This window comes from Bubalus kerabau, chromosome 10 (assembly GCF_029407905.1).
Source record: "Bubalus kerabau isolate K-KA32 ecotype Philippines breed swamp buffalo chromosome 10, PCC_UOA_SB_1v2, whole genome shotgun sequence".
NCBI classification, from domain to species: domain Eukaryota; kingdom Metazoa; phylum Chordata; class Mammalia; order Artiodactyla; family Bovidae; genus Bubalus; species Bubalus kerabau.
The window spans coordinates 91513630-91519958 of record NC_073633.1 but is presented as its reverse complement, the minus strand read 5'-3'; positions in this window follow the sequence as shown (position 1 = coordinate 91519958).

Below are 6329 nucleotides of genomic sequence, written 5' to 3'. Positions count from 1 at the left end.
TTTGTTCTTTTTTTCTGTCAAGTTTTGCTATTTCCATCAGAGCGAACAAAGAAAAAAAAAAAAATCTCTTCCCCTAACCATGGGCTTCCCTGGTGGCTCAGACGGTAAAGCGTCAGCCCGCAATGCGGGAGACCCCGGTTCGATTCCTGGGTCGGGAAGATCCCCTGCAGAAGGAAATGGCAATCCACTCCAATACTCTTGCCTGGAAAATCCCATGGACGGAGGAGTCTGATAGGCTACAGCCCACTGGGTCGCAAACAGTCTGACATGACTGAGCGACTTCACTTTCACTTCACTTTCAGAATTGGAGAAGGGTGCTCTGCCTCAAATGTCCACCAGGAGGCAGAGCTGCTACTTCTGTCGCTAGAGCTCCAAGTACAAACCAGAGAAAGGGGAAAGATCCCAGACTCTTCCTCGGAAGAGTTGGCATGGCCTGAGGCCAGCGGTGGGCACCAGTCGTCTCAGACAGGGCTGCCTAGAATCAGGGAAGAAGTAGAATATAGAATGTCAGAGGAAGCCGGGTGAAACTGAAAGAGACATTAAAGAGGATCTAACCTCTATGTACCATGAAAGTTCAATTTAGTCGCTCAGTTGTGTCCGACTCTTTGCGACCCCATGAATCACAGCACGCAGGCCTCCCCGTCCATCACCAACTTCCGGAGTTCACTCAAACTCATGTCCATCGAGTCGGTGATGCCATCCAGCCATCTCATCCTCTGTCGTCCCCTTCTCCTCCTGCTCCCAATCCCTCCCAGCATCAGGGTCTTTTCCAATGAGTCAGCTCTCCGCATCAGGTGGCCCAAGTATTGGAGTTTCAGCTTCAACATCAGTCCTTCCAATGAACACCCAGGACTGATTTCCTTTAGAATGGACTGGTTGGATGTCCTTGCAGTCCAAGGGACTCTCAAGAGTCTTCTCCAACACCATGAAAAGACATTCCAATAGGCAGAATAGGGGTTTCCATGGGTTGAGGCTACTCATGCCTTCTGTTGTCTTGACTGAGAAAACTTAATGCGAGGCTTGGGTAACTATGAAAAATGACCAACTGCTAGTCTAAGTCTAGTTTCAAGGCAACCAATTCACGGTCTCTCGACAAGTGTAGCCATTCCAGTCACTAGGAGGAGGAATGCTTTGTGCTTTGGGGATAACACACCTCCTGGCCATCACCCCAGGCCCTGATGTCATGCTGTGGGTTGTGTGGGACAAGAGGCATGCCACTGGCACCCTTTAAGGAGCTCTGATGTCGGTATTCAGCTTTACTGTACGTTCCACCATCTGAGCCAAGCAACAGGGTCCTGAAGTCACAAGAGCAGAGGGGGTTAGAGGGGAGGTGGGAGATGAAGCCAGAAATTTTGGCTTTTATCTGTCTCTAACTACCTGTGCAAACTTGGAGGAGTGAATCAGCTTTTCTAAACCTTAGTCCCCGGTATGTAAAACTGAAAGGCTGAATTAGAGCAATAGTATCTGATGTGCGTTCTAGCTCTGAAATTCGGAAACACACTCCTTTGGTTAGAGGAACTGAGCAATGGGCGGGGGGTGGGGGGTGGCGGGGGAGGGCGGTAGCCAGGACCAAGTATCTTGAAGAGTTGCCCCCACGCCCGCAGTCGGCTCCCGGGTAGTGGCCACTGCGGCACTGCCCGCCCCACCCCCGCCCTCTTGGCCCGGCGGCACACACCCACGGCTCCCTCCGAGATTTCTGGAATCTCTCTGGATTCCTCCCAGGAATGTTTATTGCCCTTTACATCTGCAAGTCGCTTTACATCAGCAAGCCTGCTGTGCGATATTAATCATCACCGCAATATCCCTCCTTCCGCCTGTAAGAGGAATTGCGGGGGTCTGGATTTATGAAGGTGAAATCCGAAAGTAATTTGCCTGGGATTCATTCAATAAGCGGTGAGCAACAGTTAATTAAGCGCCCATACGACCAAGGCGCAAAGAAACGCACAAACCCAGTTGCTACGGGGGTCAGAATTGCAGGGGGTCCTCAAAGAACTTCACCGGTATTCCAATTATGTCATGCACTGCCCCCCGGCCTCCCCCCACCCCCCATTCCCCGAACCCCCACCCCCAGCCCCCGCCCGTAACTACTGTAAAACTAAAAGGTGATGCAGGCGATCTCCCCTCCCAAGCCTGACGCCGCTGCGCCCCACCCCCCAAAGCTCATTTTACCAGGCTAAGTAAAAGAAAGTGACCTTCCCAAGGTCATTTGTCCCCCCAGGGGCAACACTGATTCCCAGAACCTCGGTCTTCAAAGCTTTCCACTGCGCCAGGGACGAGGATTTTAAGTTCAAGCCTATAAAATATAAAACAGAGGCTAAGGATGGCTGTTTCCATGATTTCCGGGCACAGAGGGAGAAAATCATGATCCCAGCTCACCCAACCCAAAACAGACGAGACAGCCCAACTCTGGGCTGCAGTCTCAACGAGACGAGAAATGTCTGGGACCCCGGGGCTCGTCAATCAATCATCCACGCCTTCCCTCGCGGTCCCTGTCGCCCCCACCCCTTGCCTCTGCCGAGGGTCGCGGGGTTGGAACCCAGGGGTCCGCAGCACCCGTACGGGGGCGTGGCCAGAGACGGAAAGCGCGGGGAGGGTGAGAGAGAGAGGAGGAGGACGGAGTCCGGTTCCCAGCCTCCTCCTGCTCCCTCCTCCCGGCGGGCCGCACAGCGGCTGAGCCAAATATGGGCAGAGCGGAAGCGGCGGGCAGACGTCACGGCGCCGGGTGGGGGACCGCGCTGCGGGGCTGATGACGGAAGGCGCTGACGGCGCCTACGTGTCACCATGGAAACCAAACAGTAAATAGAGGACTTGAGAGCTCCTGGCACCGCCTGGACCCAGCGACCTGGCCTGGAGCTAAGGGCCGGAAGCTGGGAAGGGCCAGCAGAAACCTGGGCTTGGCAGAGGAGGGCCGGGGCGCGGCGAGGGTGTTCAGAGGGTGGAGAGGGGACCCGGAAAGAGAATTCTCTCTGGCAGGTCCTTGGGAAGCCGGCCCTCCCTCAGCCCAGGATCCGGCAGGGACAAGTCAGGAGTGGAAAGAAGCCGTCATGGATGAGAAGAAGCTTTCCTGTCCTTTTTTGAAGGGCTTCCTCGGCCTGCAAGATTATTTGGGATATTGTCTTTTGTTTTCCTTTACTAGAATCTAAGAATTCAGATGTTGGAACCACCCGACCCGGACTGAGATTCCAGCTCTGCCACTCTAGTTGGCTAATCTTGAGCAGACCACAATGTTCTGTGCTCCCAGACTACATTATCTTTAAAATAAGGATAATAGCTGGGCTTGCCTGTATTCATAAGCTAATATAAATGTGTGTGAGTGTGTGTGTGTGTAACAGTGTCTAGCACATTGTGAGCCCCAATTAGTGCTAGCTGTTAATTTTTATTCCTAAATAGCACAATATTACTGATGTACTGGGTTTTCTCTTGCTTTATTTTTAAGTTTTAAAATAAAAGATTTTCTGTTTTAAAATTGATACTAAAATTTAGTAAAATATTTCGTGTGTTAACTGAAATGTGCATCTATCAAATAAAAACAACTCTCAGTTTGCACAGTTTCACGTTTTAAAATTTTAAACACAAAAACTCTAGGCGGTCATATAGAATAACAGAACTGAAGTAACTCCAGTTCAGTTTCTCTGATTTTACTGTCATGGGTGTTACCTTTGTTTATTTCTGGTCTGCTGCTTAAAAACAGTATTGTGTGCTACCATAGGATTGGAGACACAGACACACACTGCACCCAAAATGATCTCATCTCAAATGATTGTGCACCATTACAGCCTTCATCTTAAAATGAAGGCCTGTAGCTAAGTCCATGTTTTGGAGACCAGCTGTCAGTATAACTGGGAGTTTACTTCCATGTAGAGTACACTGCATTACAGGATAAGGAATTTTTTAAATGAATGCATCATGAAAACTTGACAGTAATCCCAGCAACTGTTTAGAACTTCAAACAACAAAAGATTTTTTCAGGAAAGAGTATTTTGTCATTGATGATATCTAAAATTGCCGTTCATGGCCTTAGCTAAAAAGCAGACCAACTTTAACTGGTTTTATAATTCCTTTCAAATTCTCAGCAGGTAATGTGGCCCCTTATGGATGACAGACCCTAGTGTGACCTCCAATAATTCCTGCCTCCTGGTGCCCATGTTGGGAATATGTATGGCTCCCTCCCCTTGAGGTGGAACCTGAGACTTGCTTCTAAGCAACAGAGTATGGTGGAGGTAATGGGAAGCCACCTGTAGATTATGTTGATTTAACAATGTATCTCCATCTTGCTAGCACAAGCAAGTAGGTTCTGCAGCCCTTGATGAAGTGAGCAGCCATACTGAGGAAGCTCAAATGCAAGGAACTTATGAGCAACCTCTAGGACCTGAGGGTGGCTTCTGTCCAACAGTCAGTCAAAAGCTGGGTCCTAGGTATACAGTCACAAGGAAATAAAGTCCTCCCACAACCCAGATGAGTTCAGAAGCTGACCTTTCCCCATTCAAGCATTCAGCTGAGAATGAGCTTGGCTGACACCCTGATTGCAACCTCGTGAGACTGAACTAGGCTGTGCCAGGACTCCTGACCCACAGAGACTGTGAGGCAGTGAATACATGTCGTTTTGAAGTGGCTCCATGTGTGGTGACTTGTTATATGGAAGTTAAACCCTAATCTACCCTCTTTGCCTGTACCTAGAACCTGCCTGGTGTCCCACTTGACACTGCCTACAGTGTTCAGGCCTTCCACCCTAAGTGACGTGGTGTGGGCCTCACACTGCATTGCCATAGTCATCGTCTGATGTCATCAGTGTTTTGAAGCTGAAGGAGTGGTTTGAGATTTTTGAATCCCACTCCTGGTTTGGTAGAGGAAACAGTCTCGAGGGGTGAGAGTCTCACCCCAGGTCTTAGAAGTACATATTTGGGGGCAGTTTTAACATTCTTGCTGTTCTTGTTCAGTCACTCAGTTGTGTCTGACTCTATGCGACCCCATGGACTGCAGCACCCCAGGCTTCCCTGTCCTTCACTATCTCCCAGAGTTTGCTCAAACTCATGTCCATTGAGCCAATGATGCCATCCAATCACCTCATCCTCTGTCAGCCCCTTCTCCTGCCCTCAATCTTTCCCAGCATCAGGTTCTTTTCCAGTGAGTCAGCTCTCAGTCTCAGGTGGCCAAAGTATTGAAGTTTCAGCTTTAGCATCAGTCCTTCGAATGAACATTTATGGTTAATTTCCTTTGGGATTGACTAGCTGTCCAAGGGACTCTCAAGAGTCTTCTCCAGCACCACAGTTCAAAAGCATTGATTCTTCATTGCTCAGCCTTCTTTAAGATTCTAGCAAAGCAGTTAAGCACTTTGGTCTTAGCATCACAAAGAGCTGATTTCAAATCTCAGATTTGCTCCTTAGCAGTTGTGTGACCTCGGTTAACTTAGCTTTTCCTAGATCATCTTCCTATGGATAAAGTGAGGATCCTAATCATACCTGCCTTGCAAGTTTGTGAGGACTAAATGAGAGCATCCATTGAAGAAAATAATTATTGTGTGCCCATTGTGTGCCAGCTGCCAAAGGCAAAATGATTAGCAAAGCAAATCTGGTGGTACAGCCTGGCACATAGCAAGCCCATGTGAAATGTTGGCTATTATTAATATTATATCTTAGGGCTTCCCTGGTCCGGAAAGATCCCAAATGCTGCCAAGCAACTAAGTCCATGTACCACAACTACTGAGCCCTCATGCCACAGCTACTGAAGCCTGAGTGCCCTAAAGCCCATGCTCAGCAACAAGAAAAGTCACCACAGTGAGACCCCACACACCGCAACTAGAGGGTAGCCCCCACTCGTGGCAACTAGAGAAAAGCCCACACAGCAACAAAGACCCAGCACTATCAAAAAATAAATACTTTTTATTCACTATGAGATATATATATATATATACACACACATATATCCTAGGTTCTATCCCAGCCGCATGCGTCCAGACAAACTCCATAAACTGACATCAAAGAACCTCTGCCATGTAATTCCAACCACCCACATTCCTTCCCCCCAGTATTCCACAGGTATCTTGAACTCAACATGTCCAGCTCAGAACTTACCTTCTTATCCCCCAAACTTGCTTTTCTTCCCAGAGTCACAAAGTCACTGGGGGACTCACAAACCTCCTTGTAGGTCAAACCTGGTGAACCTGGGAGTGAGCTTGGATTCCTCCCTCTCGCTCATCTCCCACATCCACTCAATCACCAAGTCCTAACAGTCCTACCCCCTAATTACCTCTTGTTCCCTCCTGATTCCCTCCACCACTGCCTGGGTTCAGCCTACACACAACTAAACTAAGTAAACACCAGGCTTTTCAT